The following is a 14,063-nucleotide window of genomic DNA, read 5'->3' as shown; positions in this document are numbered from 1 at the left end:
CTGCGATCAAACAACTTGTCCTGGTAGCTAGACATTGTGATACTGAAGTTCAAAAAACAGTGGACAAATTTCTAACTCTTTTAGAAATTAAAGACACAACTGCTCTTGGAATTTCCAATTGCACAGAGGCGTTTTTCAACAGTAATGAAATCCCCTTTGAAAACCGAATAGGATTTGCCAGCGAAAATGCTAGTGTTATGATGGGAAGCAGAGGAGGAGTCCAGCATCTCTTAAAACAGAAAAATCCTCATATCTTCACACAACCTTGTGTTTGCCATTCATTGCACTTGTGTGCTTCTAAAGCCTGCACTGCCACATTATTTAGAAGTTAGCCAGAAATATTTTTTCATATTTGAGCAATAGTCCTAAGCGCCTAAATGAATATAAAGAATTTCAAACATTTACAAATACCAATCCTCCAAAAATTCTCTGCTTTAGCCGCACAAGATGGCTTTCCCTTGAGCAAGTGGTGAAAAGAATTTTAGAACAATGGCCTGCGCTTTTATTGCTCTTTACATCTGCTGCATTAGAAGATGGCATTCCTATGGCTTCAAGAAGTCTAGAGAGATCACAAAATCCCATGACAAAAAAGTATTATGCTTTCTTAGCTTACATTTTGCCTGACATCAATAAGCTCAATTTGGAGTATCAAGCAGAAACATTTAGAATTCGTAAGTTAAGGAATTCTATTAATACTAGTGTTAAAGGGATTCTCAGTAATTTCATCAAGCGAGAAATTCTGAAACCTAATGATATAAGTAAAATCAATATTAATGATCCTTCAACATATCTCTGGATAGATGACAATTATTGTGGTGCCACTGTCGAAAGCATTTACCTGGATAATTCAACAACAATTTCCCAGAAAGAATTGCAAGAATTTCGAGTAAAAATTTTAAATTTCGATGTTGGCCTTACAAAGCAGATGTTTCAGCGCTTTTTATCTTGTGAATAGTTTGCAAAATTGGAGTTGCTTGAGGCGTTGGACCCAGCTAATGTTATTGAGGGAAGGCCTAAATCAATTATCCCACTAGTTATGAAATTTTCTAACCTAGTCGATGAAGAACATTATGAACAAATAAATAAAGAATGGAGGGAGCTGACAATGCACGATCAACCTCCTAATGCTGAAAAAATGCCTGAAAATTGATTTAGGCCTTCCCTCAATAACATTAGCTGGGTCCAACGCCTCAAGCAACTCCAATTTTGCAAACTATTCACAAGATAAAAAGCGCTGAAACATCTGCTTTGTAAGGCCAACATCGAAATTTAAAATTTTTACTCGAAATTCTTGCAGTTCTTTCTGGGAAATTGTTGTTGAATTATCCAGGTAAATGCTTTCGACAGTGGCACCACAATAACTGTCATTAACTTTAATGTTGTTGAGTAAGGAGAAAACTCTTTCAGCAGCTGCTGAAGAGTGAGGTAATGAAAGAAGATTGATCATAAATTTTGACAACAGAGAGAAGCGATATTCGTCACCGCATTTTTCTTGAGCTATGTTAAACCAAAAATTTTCAGGCATTTTTTCAGCATTAGGAGGTTGATCGTGCATTGTCAGCTCCCTCTCTCCATGCTTTATTTATTTGTTCATAATGTTCTTCATTGACTAGGTTAGAAAATTTCATAACTCAACAACATTAAAGTTAAAAATCGCGCATCTCTGAAAATGTCCACCTGAAATGCGTTAATAAGATCTAAATCTTCACTTCAAGACATTAACTGCACGGCATGGAATCCACCAAAAGAGCTTTGTGATGGAATGCAACAGAAAAGATGGTATCGTAATGAAGCAGTGGATGAAAAAGTTCTTTTTTAACAAAATATAAAGTAAGTTGAACGTATTTCCTCCATTTTGATGTTTTAGTAAGATGTAATGTAAGTTAAATCTATTTTTTCCTGTTTAAGATGTTTTATAGGGTTTATATATTGATGTTTAAAATTTGGTACGTTTTTTGTGTGTTTTGGAACCTTTTCGTGAAAAGTTTGGTACTATTACAAAATCAATTTTGGCAGCCCTGCTGATGAGCAGTGCGCCACCATCAGGGGTTTCTCCCAGTGGTGCACATCCTCTCGGTGCACAGAACAAAATGCATTCTGCACAGAGATGGAAGACTGAGAGGGAACCCCGAGGAGGGGAGGCTGGGATGTGGCCGAAGCAGGAGACATAGGCAGCCTGGGGAGGGAAAGAGGCAGGTTGGGGCAAGTTGGCCAGAGTGGGACATGAGGACCAGCCCCGAAGGGCAGGAGTGAGGAGGGCAGGAGGCCAGGGTGAGGGGCACCAGGCCAGGGAGGAGGCTGCGGGGGCACGAGGCTGGATGGTGGGGAACCTGGGGGCAGGGAGCACGCGGCCCAGAGATGAGCTGTGGGGCAGGAGACAGAAGGCCATGGAGTACTTGGGGACAAAGGACCAGGAGGCCAGGGGCTTTGGGCCAGCCCATGCCAGCCCGCTGCTGCCCCAGCCAGGTGCCAGGCGGGCCCTGGGGCCTGTGAGTCGTGGTCCCTCATGGTACCCATGGACAGAGATCCTGCCCTTCCCTTGCTCTGCTCTGCCAGGGATACGGGTCCCGGGTCTGCTCCCTTCCCTGGGCTGCCCCAAACCCGCTGCCGCCCTGGCTGTTAGCTGCCCCCGCCGCTGAGCAATTCCTGCCGGTGAGACGGGGCAGAGCTGCTGGGCCCAGAGCAGCTCCCGATGCCCGGCTGTCCCGTGCGGGGTTTGCACCCCCCACACCGCATCCCCCTCCGGCATCTCCTCTCCCATGGGGACAGCCCCCGGCTCCTCGGTCTCCCCACGCGGGGATGAGCCGAGTTCGGTGCGCACAGCCCCCCCACAGCCCTGCCCACGGGGGTCACTGTGCCGGACCCCTCCCCTCCCCTGGGACAGGTTGGCTGACCCTGCCCTGGTCCTGCTGCAGCCTGTCTCAGCCTGGCCCCAGCCCTGACTCCGCACAGCCTGTCCGGTCCCCAGTCCTTCTGCCGCAGCACGTCCTGCCCCGGCCTCCCCCCTGAAGCGGCCCATCCCTGGAGCTACCATGCCAGGGAGAGGTGCCCCTCCCAGTGCAGGAGCTAGGAGAGAGAGCGGGGGAGGGGATGCTCTCTCCTTGCAGTACCCTCGGAGCACCCTGTTACCCCAAATCCCTCAACCCATCCCCATTGTCTGCCCCCAGCAGCGCCCTTGCACCCCCATCCTCTGCCCCAGCCCTGAGTCCTCACCCCCAGGCCCACACCTCCAGGAGAGGGTGCCCGCCCTCCCCTGCACCCCAATCCTCTGCCCCGGCCCCGAGCCCCCCCTGCACTCCGACCCCCTTGGCCTGCACCCACCACACGGACTTTGTTATGGAGCGGGGACTGAATTCACTCCTGCAGCCACCACATCCGCTCTGTTTTGTGGTCACTCGGTTCGCTTTGCTGTGCTGCATGTGATTCTTGCTGCCCTGTGCATGCCTCGGTTTCCCTGGGCAGTGCAGCACTGTCTGGAGGAGGGGAGTGACCCTCAGGAGCTCACTAACCCGGTCCCCTGCTCTCAGGACAAGACCCAGCATGACTCAGTTTACACGTCTTCCCTTGGTGCTCAGCCTCAGGGGGCTGGTCGCTCTCATCACCCCCGCTGCACGTAGGAGGAAACTGAGGCACAGGGAGGGGGATGGACCTCACCCAAGATCAGTGAGCTCCCTTCCAGTCCTAGTATTCTATGATTTTATGAATTGCTGCATGTCCTGAGCAGGCTTCCTTTGGACTCTAAGCCAGGCCCGGGAAAAGCAGGAAAACGTCCTTAATTAGAAAATACCGGACATTTATATGTTTGGTATTTTCTCAATTTGTTTACTGGACACAAAGTCCAAATACCAGACGCCTGGCAACCCTATTCACATCTGTTGTTTATATCCACAAAAGCACTCCGGGGCAAGAAAATTAATTCCCCAATGGCTGTCCACTGAGTCAGGGAACAGAAAGAAAACACCTTACTGCAAAGCCTCTCGCGACAACACAACTGCTGTCAATAAAGCTGGTCGATATGGTTGTGGTGTGATAGAAAAAGAGATTCTTTGGCAATGAACATCTGAAACGGTAACTCGACAGATCCCCATCGTGTCCCTATCCCCAAAGAACGGTATCACGGCATTCCAACTGTATTCAATTCCTAGGGTCCTATTGTTTCTACTGTGCGTGGTGTGATTCTTATGAGCAGATATGAGAGTTAGGCACTGCATGTCCAGGTAAGAACAGACTTCAATAACTCAGACTAAACCCCTCTGCATTTAAAGCTCTTTACGCTGCTTTGTAAACACACCAAGTTAACTCCTGGTTGTTCCAGGGCAACTATGATTAAAGCAGAAGGTTTCTTTGGCTGTAGCACACTTCGATCCTTCCTCCCCCATTTCCGATCTACTGCAGGACTGGCCAGCACAAGCGACACAGTACGGTACCTTCGGGCCATCTACAGCCTCTATAGATATTCTAATTCAGTGGCAAAAGACAAGCATCAATGACATAAATTAGACAGCGCTGCACTTAAATCTTTATTAGCAAGCAATTATTAGCCCTAAGACAAACTAATGCTGAAATATGAGTGTCTCAGCCTCCTAGTCTCTCTTCATATGGCATATTTCACAGTTTAAAACGAGGTACGACAGATCACTTATGCATAACAAAGATGAGAAAATATTTACAACGAGCTAATGTTTTCCTGCATCACTCAGTTCTGCTTAGAACAGGTGCATTCCTTTCGAAAGTATACTTAGGCCATTTTTGAAAATATGCAAAAAAAATTGTTCTTTTCTCTATAACAACACAATCATTGTAAATCCAAATAGAGGAAGACTTCCTTATGGCCTTGTGATATCCTACCAACAAACCATATGCTTGCTGAAGTTCCTTGGGCATTCTGCTGTCTTTGTACGTGAAAAATAAGAACCCCTTTAACAACAGTAACTTAACAATATTCCACATTCGTTTGAAATATTTTTAAAATACCCCTCTACTCAGCCTCACTAGGAATTTAAAAAAAAGAATTGACATATTCCTACAGTAACACATTAATCCTGAAACAGACACATTTTCTCTTGGGGTAAAATTTGGCGTATTATGAAATACAGTTTTTCTTCTTTAGTTACCTTTACAGTGGGACACACTTTGGGAAAACAATTTGGCTTTTAACCCTTTATTTTCCGTTTTGATCTGTTGTTTATCTACACACATATACATGTGTGTGTGCATGTGTGTGTGAGCATGCAAACATGTAGATCTTTCTAATAATCAGCGACTCTTAAAGCTGTGACATATCAGGGGCGTTTTACAAGTCTCCAGACAGATGGGAAAGGGGTCGTTTTCTCCCTCTCTCCATATTATAACGAAGCTAAAAGTAGACCTGAACAAAGGACACACTGGCACTTGAATGCTGGTTGACTGGCCCTTGTAGGCATTACTTCTAGACCAGCACAAGTGCTCAATTACTCGTCTGGTGTGGAAGGGGCCCTTTCTCTTGAAGCCTCCTTGGGAATTGCACTCGGAGGCACGGGAACTAGCTGAATAGTGTTGAAAAGGGTGTCACAACCACCAACAAAAGTGTTGTCCGGCGGAAGCTCTTGAACCACATGGTGCTTTCTCACGGACGCTGGCGTGCCAGGCTGAAGCTGAAAGGCAGACTGCAGCGAGGTGGATCTGTAATGCTTAGCAAGGTCAGGACTGCTCGGCTTAACGGTGGTGGGTGGGGCGGTGCCCCCGTCAGACCTTCCTATCCCTTGCTCCCCCAGCTCAGCCGGAAGGGTTATTGTCACGTTGACAGGTTCACGAGCAGCAGCGTCAGGTGTCGCGTCCTCGACGGGAACGAAGTTCCAAAGCGAACTTTTCTTTCTCTTGTTCTGTTTGTTCTCCTGACTGGCAGCCGGCCCCGTGGCACCCTGCTGGCTCCGGCGTGCCGCTCTGAACCTGGATACATATTGGCAGTGAACGAGAACCGCGACAAAGACCACCACTAGGGCCACCATCGCACACGCCACGATAGCAATCACGAGAGTAAGAGAGTCCTCGTTTTGATGGGGTTGGCTCCTGTCCCCTACGTCCCGGTCCAAGGGCGTTCTCATAGTCCTCCGTATCAAGTCATAAATATAAACGGCGTTTTCAGCAGTGTCGTTTACATACAGAAACACCAGCGCAAGCGTATGCAAGGCTCTAGGCTCGCCTGAGTCACTTACGTTGACCGCTAGACAATGCAGCCCCACATCAGCAGGAGCTGGTTTTTCTGCCAGGGTGATATTACCTGTCAGTGGATCAATCCGAAACAACCCTTTGTTATTTCCACTTGCGATGGCGTACTGAAGTTCAGCGTTCCTGCCAGTGTCTCTATCCACAGCAAATACTTCGGCTACGACGGAGCCGGGGGCGGCTGACAGCGGCACCCACGCAAAAGAAGAATTAGAAGGTGGGTAGATGACCACGGGGCTGTTATCGTTCACGTCCGTCACCTGGATCGTTACTTTGGCTGTCGCAGAGCGAGGAGGCTGTCCTCCGTCCACGGCCTTGACGTCCAGCGTGTACGCGCCCTGCTGCTCTCGATCAAAAGAGACATGGGACTGGATCGCGCCAGAGAACGGGTCCAGCACAAAGTTCTCCTCCTCATTCAGGAGGGAAAGGGTCACTGCTTTGTTTTCCCCGGCGTCTGCATCGGTCACGGTGACCACGCCCACCGTGCTCCACTGTGGTAAGTTCTCTGGTACGAAAAACTGAAACGGATTCTGCGTGAACTTGGGACTGTTGTCGTTTTCATCCAGCACCGTCACCACGACAGACGCCTGACCCTGCAGCGGGGGGGTGCCTCTGTCCCGCGCTGTGACAGTGAAAACGAACCGTTCTTGCTCCTCCCGGTTGAAAATGCCGACGGCGGTCAAAACGCCCGTCTTCCGGTCCAGCCCGAACAAGGAGGCGTTAGGGCCAAGCTGGTACACAACGTCGCCATTTTTCCCACTGTCTTCATCGGTGGCGCTAATCGTCGTTAAGGACAGGCCAGATGGGTTGTTTTCGGAAACGGACACCTCGATGACAGGCAGGCTGAACACCGGACGGTTGTCGTTTTCATCCTCCAGTCTGACCCGTACCAGGGCAGTCTGGCTCAAGCGGGGCTTGCCGGAATCAGAGGCGACAATCTGGAAGCTGAATTCGCTGGTGCCCTCGTAGTCCAACGAGGAAGAGGTCTCTAGCAAATACAGGTTGTTGTGAACGACCTTCAAGTGGAAGGGGACCTCCCTGTCAATGGAACAGGTCACTCTGCCATTCACACCCGTGTCCTTATCCGAAACGGTAACCATGGAGATCTTTGTGTGGATGGGTTCGTTCTCATACAAGTAGACTATGCCATTGATGGGACTTCTAATATACCGCAGGTGTATGGCCGGGGCGTTGTCGTTGACATCAGTGACACGGACGGTGACCGTCACCTGAGCAGGGGTAGGGCCCCGGTCACTGGCCAGCACTGTCACCTTGTGCACAGCCGCCTGTTCCCGATCTAAGGGCCCCTGGACCGTAATCAGCCCTGTGGAGCTGTTTAAAGCAAAAAGCCTTTTGGTCTCAGGGGTCACTTGGGGATCAAAGAGATATTGGATTTCTGCATTGAACCCTGCATCTGCATCTGTCGCATGGAGCCGGATCACAGAGGTGCCCGCCGGGGCGTTCTCTGCGACGCGAGCCTCCACCTGAGTCTCTCTAAACACCGGCTGGTTATCATTGACGTCGGCGAGCATGACCTGCAGCATGGCCGTGCTGGATTTCGGGGGCGTCCCTCCATCCTCCGCTTGGATGGTCATCACGTAGGTGTCCTGCTGCTCCCGGTCCAAGTTTTGCAGCACAGTCAGGTGGGGCTGTATCTCTCCTCCTGGGCTTTCAACAACGTCCAGCCCGAAGACGCCCTGCCCATGGAACAGTCGGTAGCGCTGCACACCGTTCACACCCGCGTCGGGGTCTCTCGCCGGCGGGACTGGAAAGCGGCTGTTGAGCACAGTGTCTTCGGGTGGGAAAATATAGAAGACACGGGATGGAAACACAGGCGCGTGGTCATTGATATCTTTCACAATGATCTTTATTCTGATTGGCCGTATGTCGTCGGAGATGATCGACCCTTTGAGTTCAAAGAAACACGCGTCTTCTCCAGCCGACGAGGCGCCGGCGCAGAGTTCTTCCCTGTCGATGCTCTTCGAGGTGGTGACGATGTCCCCCGTGGGGCTGGACACTGTGACCAAGGGGGCACCCCACGTGTCAGAAGCCAGTTTGTAGATGACCGTGGCCCCCGTGGCAGTAGGGACGTGAGGAATGTTCAGATCCTTTAGTATGTTTCCTATGGAGATGTTTTCGGGCAGCTCCTCTGGAACTGTGTAAATAAGGTTGTAAGCGACAGCCGAATCCAGCCTTGAACAGGCGATCAGAGCGGCCAACAGGTAAAAATCCCGCAAGTTCATGGTACCGTGTTCATCCTCTTGCGCTGCATGTTAGAGTGTAAAGGGCTCCACGGAGGAACGGTGCACGATTTGGAAGAGGCGGCGTGCAGGGACCGCAGGGAGTATTCCATCTCAGTTCTCCTTTGGAGACAGCAACTGGCAACACGATCACACAGACGAGCATTATTCTCTCACTGAAATACCCACCCAAATCCACACCCCCCAGACCTCCTGCTAACTGTTGCACTGCACACGTGCACACGCTCCAGCTCTGCCTCCGTCTTCCCAAAGGCAACCCCGGACGAAGGCAGCGATAACCCGTTAGCTGCACACGCTGAGAATGCCACGAACCACCTGCAGCATTAAAGGCAGCTACTCTTCCCACAGACTTTGCAAATCACTTGTTAGCACATGGTGTAATAATCGGTTATGTGCACGCCCCTGCTTCACCCAGCCATTTGGTGCAAGTGAAGAACCCGGCCGCATGTCTCTAGGATTCTGTGCTAACTGCCGTGTCAGCTGCCAAACACCGTTTCTTGGTTCCTTCCCTGCACTTTTTCTTGCTCACCGGATTTTCTTTCCTCCTGGTGTCTCCTCTGCAGATGTTGGACACTTCACCTTAGGTTTAATAATATTAAACTTCATCTGATTTTTAAAACAGTCTAAATCAGAGAGATTGGGGGATTCAAAACGCAACTTAGAAGCAACCAGCATGTTTGCAAAGGACACCGATCTCCCTTTAGCATGCTCTTAGCAGCTACCACACGTAAGTACTGCAGACTGGTAATTTTGCAGGTTAAAAAAAATTCTGCCTAAATGCTCTAGTAACTGCAAAATAAATGGTGCCAGGTTCCAGGCCTCTACATACTTTAGACCAGTGTTTCTCAAGCAGTGGTGTAAAGTAATGCACATTGGACAAAATAACCCCAACTAGACATACAATATGACGGGGGCTAATTTAGCTACAACTAACCAGGAAAGAGATCTTGGAGTTATCGTGGACAGTTCTCTGAAAACATCCACACAGAGTGCAGCGGCCGTCAAAAAAGCAAATAGGATGCTGGGAATTATTAGGAAAGGGATAGAAAATAAGACCCAGAACATCTTACTGCCCCTGTATAAAACTATGGGACGCCCACATCTTGAATACTGTGTACAGATGTGGTCTTCTCACCTCAAAAAAGATATTTTGGCCTTGGAAAGGGTTCAGAAAAGGGCAACTAAAATGATTAGGGGTTTGGAACGGGTCCCATATGAGGAGAGGTTAAAGAGACTGGGACTTTTCAGTTTAGAAAAGAGGAGACTGAGGGGGGATAGGATAGAGATCTATAAAATCATGAGTGGTGTAGAGAGGGTGAATAAAGAAAAGTTAGTTCTTGTTCCCATAATATAAGAGCTAGAGGACACCAAATGAAATTAATGGGTAGCAGGTTTAAAACTAATAAAAGTTCTTCACACAGCGCAGAGTCAATCTGTGGAACTCCTTGCCAGAGGAGGCATGAAGGCTAGGACTATAAGGGTATGTCTACACTGCCACCCTAGTTCGAACTAGGGTGGCTAATGTAGGCATTTGAACTTGCAAATGAAGCCCAGGATTTAAATATCCCGGGCTTTATTTGCATGTTCCCGGGCGCCGCCATTTTTAAATGCCCCGTAGTTTGAACTCCCTGCGCGCGGCTACACTGCGGCACGGACTAGGTAGTTCGAGGAGTAGTGGTAGTTCGAATTAGGAGCTTTAATTCAAACTACCTAGCCTGTGCCGCATGTAGCCGCGGGCAGGGAGTTTGAACTACGGGGCATTTAAAAATTTGAAGAAAACTGATTTTTGTTGTAAGTTTTACAGCACTTGAGTATTTTTGGACTTTCATCGCCCACCCGGCTCCCATTAAGTTGTTTAAAGAAATGTGCTGCAATGGTAGAAAAAAATGGTGAGTCTGAAAACTGCAGGTGCTGGGGTACTTTATTTTTAAGGGGGTACTAATAATTTTTTAAAGGGTATTTTATAAAAAAAGGTTGAGGCCCCCTGCTTCCGTAGAGCGGGTCAGCTGCTGAGCACTACAGCTTACCTGCATTCAGCTGCAGGGTAGCGGTGCCCGGGGCCACGTCCAGCGGAGCCAGGCAGGTAGGGACGCAGACCGCCGGTGGGTGAGCCTCGGCTACGACCGGCCACCGGATCAGAACCAGCGACTCGTCCCGAGACACGGAGAGTTCGACCGGGCGCAGGGGCACTTGGCACTCACACTGGCCGTCCACCTGTGCCCGGCCGCCCGGCGCAGCAAGGGTCTGCCCAGCACGCAGCCTCGGCTCAGCCGCCGGCTCGGGAGAAAGCAGCCGCCAGACGCCGGGTCTCTGGGAATTTGTTGCTTTGGGTGGGAAATTAGCAACTTCAGGGAAAAAATTCACAGTTCTGTCGTCAGTCATCCTCTGCACCGCAGGCACCCCCAGCACCCCCCATCCCCCTCTCCCAGAGCCAGGCACCCACAGTGCCCCCCCACGAAATCCCCCCCCGGCAGAGCCAGGTCCCCCAGACCCCCCATCCCCCTCTCCCAGAGCCAGGCACCCACAGTGCCCCCCCACAAAATCCCCCCGGCAGAGCCAGGTCCCCCAGACCCCCCATCCCCCTCTCCCAGAGCCAGGCACCCACAGTGCCCCCCCACGAAATCCCCCCCCGGCAGAGCCAGGTCCCCCAGACCCCCCCCATTCCCCCCCCCCATCCCCCTCTCCCAGAGCCCGGCACCCACAGTGCCCCCCCACGAAATCCCCCCCGGCAGAGCCAGGTCCCCCAGACCCCCCCCATCCCCCTCTCCCAGAGCCAGGCACCCACAGTGCCCCCCCACGAAATCCCCCCCGGCAGAGCCAGGTCCCCCAGACCCCCCCATCCCCCTCTCCCAGAGCCAGGCACCCACAGTGCCCCCCCACAAAATCCCTCCCCCGGCAGAGCCAGGTCCCCCAGACCCGCCCCCCAGTCCCTCTCTCCCAGAGCCAGGCACCCACAGTGCCCCCCCACGAAATCCCTCCCCCGGCAGAGCCAGGTCCCCCAGCACCCCCCATCCCCGTCTCCCAGAGCCAGGCACCCACAGTGCCCCCCCACGAAACCCCCCCAGCAGAGCCAGGTCCCCCAGACCCCCCCCATCCCCGTCTCCCAGAGCCAGGCACCCACAGTGCCCCCCCACGAAATCCCTCCCCCGGCAGAGCCAGGTCCCCCAGCACCCCCCCATCCCCCTCTCCCAGAGCCAGGCACCCACAGTGCCCCCCACCAAATCGCCAGGCCCCCTGGAGCCTCCTCCCCAATCAAATTAGCCCCCCCCAGCCAGGCCCCTCAGCACTCCCCCCACCAAATCCCCCTCCCCAAGCAGAGCCAGGCCCCCCAGAACCTCCCCCAGCAAATCCCCCTCCCTCAGAGCCAGCCCCCCCAACTAAATCCCCACCCCCCAAAGCCAGTCCCCCCAGCACTCCCCCAACCAAATCACCCCCCCCCCCGCAGAGGCAGCCTCCCCTGTGCTCCCCCCCGCAGAGCCAAACCCTCCAGCGCCCCCCGCAGAGACAGGCCCCCCAGCGCCCCCCAACCAAAGCCCCCCCGCAGAGCCAAACCCTCCAGTGCCCCCCCGCAGTCAGACCCCCCAGTGCCCCCCACAGAGACAGGCCCCCCCAGCACTCCCCCAACCAAATCACCCCCCCCCGCAGAGACAGGCCCCCCAGTGCCCCCCCGCAGTCAGGCCCTCCAGCGCCCCCCCGCAGAGACAGGCCCCCCAGCGCCCCCCAACCAAAGCCCCCCCGCAGAGCCAAACCCTCCAGTGCCCCCCCGCAGTCAGACCCCCCAGTGCCCCCCACAGAGACAGGCCCCCCCAGCACTCCCCCAACCAAATCACCCCCCCCCCCCCAGAGACAGGCCCCCCAGTGCCCCCCCGCAGTCAGGCCCTCCAGCGCCCCCCCGCAGAGACAGGCCCCCAGGGCCCCCCGCAGAGCCAGGCCGGGGGGATCTCACGGGCAAAGGGGCCGCTCCCGCCTCGCCCCAGCGCACGTGGGGCAGCTCCGGGCCCGGCGCTCTCACCGCCAGGGGGGGCTGCGCCCGCTCCTGCCCCCCCCCCCGCCCAGCGCGGCGCCCGGGTACTGCCCCCCCCGCCACGCCTCGGCTGGGGGGGGGGGCGTCAGCGCGCAGCCCTGGGGCGCAGGCTGCCTGGGACTTGCATTAACCCCCCCCGCGCCCCCCAGCACAGATGCACCCGGGGGGGGGGGGCAGGTCGAGCCGGGCGCTGGCTGCAGCCCCAGGGCCCAGGCGGAGCGTCTGGCCGGGACCCACCGCAGAGACCGCGCCGAGAAAACCACTAGGCAGCACTGCCCCGCCCCCCCCACTGGGCTCGGCCCTGCTCCCCCCCCACTGGGCTCGGCCCCGCTCCCCCCCCCACTGGGATCAGCCCTGCTCCCCCCCCCCACTGGGATCAGCCCTGCTCCCCCTCCCTGGGCTGGGCCCTGTCTCCCCCCCACTGGGCTCGGACCTGCTCCCCCCCCCCCCACTGGGCTCAGCCCTGCTCCCCCCCCCCCACTGGGATCAGCCCTGTCCTCCCCCCCCACTGGGCTCAGCCCTGCTCCCCCCCACTGGGATCAGCCCTGTCTCCCCCCCCCACTGGGCTCGGCCCTGCTCCCCCCCACTGGGATCAGCCCTGTCTCCCCCCCACTGGGATCAGCCCTGTTCCCGGGCGCCCCCCACTGGGCTCGGCCCTGTCCCGGACCCCCCCCCCCCCCCCACACACACACACTAGGCTCATTCCTGTCCCTGGGCAGCCCCCTGCACTGGGCTTGGCACTGCCCCCAGACCCCCCCCTCTGGGCTCAGCGCTGTCCCCAGACCCCCCCCCCCACTGGGCTCAGCGCTGTTCCCAGACCCCCGCCACTGGGCTCAGCCCTGTCTCCCCCCCCCCACTGGGCTTGGCCCTGTCCGTGGGTGGCTCTTCCCCACTGTGTTCGGCCTTGTCTCCTCCCCACTGGGCTCAGCCCTGCCCCCGGGCGCCCCCCCCACTGGGCTCAGCCCTGCCCCCGGGCGCCCCCCCCCCCCACTGGGCTCAGCCCTGCCCCCGGGCGCCCCCCCCCACTGGGCTCAGCCCTGCCCCCGGGCGCCCCCCCCCACTGGGCTCAGCCCTGCCCCCGGGCGCCCCCCCCACTGGGCTCAGCCCTGCCCTGGTCAGCCCCCCCCCCACTGGGCTCAGCCCTGCCCCCGGGCGCCCCCCCCACTGGGCTCAGCCCTGCCCCGGTCGGCCCCCCCCAGGCTTGGCACTGTCCTTCGGCAGGCCCCCCAGGCTCAGCCCTGTCCCCTGGAGGCGGGTACCAAGGGAGAGGCGCAGCTGGGCTGGGCTGGCTGCCCACGGGGAGGGAGGTGCTGCCGGAGCAGAGGTGCCCCCCCCGATGCTGTCGCCCGTGGGGTCTCCGGCGGTGCCCTGCTGGGCCGGAGGGGGCTGGGGCAGGGCCCGAGGGAGAGACGGGGCCGCGGGAGACCCCCGGTGCTCGGCGTGTTGGCAGGGCTCCCTGCTGAGCGATTGGTGCTCTGCTCCGCCTGGGCCGGTCCCCTGACCCCTCCTGCCCCAACCTCACCAGGGGCGCCAGCTTCCCAGGGCGCCTGACTCTGGCCACTAGGCCGCACTGC

General features: G+C 55.4%; 1 pseudogene across 1 annotated transcript; it reads right to left on the bottom strand.

The window, feature by feature from the left end:
* Positions 1–4,359: 4,359 nt before the first annotated feature.
* LOC102451599 (protocadherin-9 pseudogene) lies at positions 4,360–12,529 on the bottom strand (annotated as a pseudogene). The gene is made up of 3 exons (XR_016347424.1): positions 12,412–12,529; positions 10,493–10,810; positions 4,360–8,582 (listed from the first exon to the last, which is right to left on the bottom strand). The product of XR_016347424.1 is annotated as a protocadherin-9 pseudogene (transcript).
* Between the last annotated feature and the right edge of the window lie 1,534 nt (positions 12,530–14,063).

This window comes from Pelodiscus sinensis, chromosome 19, assembly GCF_052426305.1.
Source record: "Pelodiscus sinensis isolate ZL-2025 chromosome 19, ASM5242630v1, whole genome shotgun sequence".
Taxonomy (NCBI): Eukaryota; Metazoa; Chordata; order Testudines; family Trionychidae; genus Pelodiscus; species Pelodiscus sinensis.
This window is presented reverse-complemented; position numbering and strand designations above follow the sequence as displayed.